The sequence below is a fragment of the Echinops telfairi genome, unplaced genomic scaffold (genome assembly GCF_000313985.2).
Source record: "Echinops telfairi isolate 266 unplaced genomic scaffold, ASM31398v2 ScPeMD7_3533;HRSCAF=4204_0, whole genome shotgun sequence".
Classification (NCBI taxonomy): domain Eukaryota; kingdom Metazoa; phylum Chordata; class Mammalia; order Afrosoricida; family Tenrecidae; genus Echinops; species Echinops telfairi.
In genome coordinates, this window is record NW_022107431.1 from 72,772,909 (window position 1) to 72,774,354 (window position 1,446).

Here is a 1,446-nt window from a genome sequence, read left to right on the forward strand (position 1 = left end):
GCTTTTTCCATAATGGAGAATTTGAGAAACTGGATGATTCATCAGAAGCCCACACCTTCAATTCAATTCCAATTCATTATGACCCTATAAAACAGAGTAGAACTGCCCCATGGGGTTTCTGGGATTCTAAATCTTTAGAGGAGCTTCCTCTTTCTCCCATAAAGCAGTTAGTGGGTTTGAACCTTTAGTAGCGCAATGCTTAAAAAATACACAAATAAAGAGTGAAATGGTAACCCACAGAATGATAAAAAGTATTTGAAATGTATGTAACAAAGAAGGGTACTATATTTAGGATGTACTAGTATTTTTTATAATTTAATAAGAAAAGTGAAACATGGCAGACAACTGGAACAAAAACTTCATAAAAAGAAGGTATTTAAATGGCAAATAAACAAAAGGAAAGTTGGGTCAACCACATCAGTTACCAGAATATAGGAAAATCACTGAGAGATTATATATCAAATCAATCCCTCCTCCCTCACCCCCACCAATGAAGCTATAACGGAAATTTAAGCTGTCACTGAAAAAATATTGGTCCGATTGGATTTTCCTGATTTCCTCAACTATACCAGAATGCAGGTGTAGACCTCCAGGAAAACAGCCCAGCCAGCCGGAGCCAGTTCTGTAGCAATGAGCCCCCGTTGCCTGCCTACTGCCTCCACCTCCCCCCCCACCCCGCCCCCACCGTCTCAACGACCAACTGGAATCCATCATTTTAATTCTTGTTGAGATGGTTAGGGCTGGTGGCTGTTTGCGTTGCATTGTTTTAGAGGAGCCAGGTGCCATTTTCTAGGGAGTCTAAGAGCACTGGCTCTCTCTAGGAGACCTGTAGGAATGCATCATTTTAATTCTTTTAAAAATTTAACTCATTAGTTTTATTTTCAATACTCTATTGTTAAATCTTCTTAAATGTGTCTTGTACAATGCTCACATTGTACATTGTATTTTTCCTTCCCTTGTATACAGTTCTTTCCATTTCTTGCAAGGTCAAATTCACTGTCTAGGTATCTAGGACTTTCTCTATAACAATTCCTATTTTCATCATCTAACAGTTTGGGTTTGGGAAAGCAGGTTCTGAGACACGAGTTTAGTTTGCAGGACAGTTATTAAAGTGTGCCCTCGGGAGCTACACATGTGGAAGGAAGCACATGTGGAGAAAGCAAATTGGTCAGCAGAAAAATTTAACCTTCAGTGTAAATATAAAGAAAGCCTCTAGGCACAGCTAAGGACAAGAGTAATTAAAGTATTTTCAGGCAGACACAAGTGCCAGAATATATGAGTATACACTTGCATCGATTAGTTATGGGTCTTTCCAGGAAGGGACATGACCTTACATGAAATGTCTCTTTAGTAGTGATCATCCCTGAAGAGACTTGTGCCTGAAATCTGTCTTCCTACAAAGACAAAATTGTCTCCTCCTATAAAGATTTTAAGTCTCAGGAACTC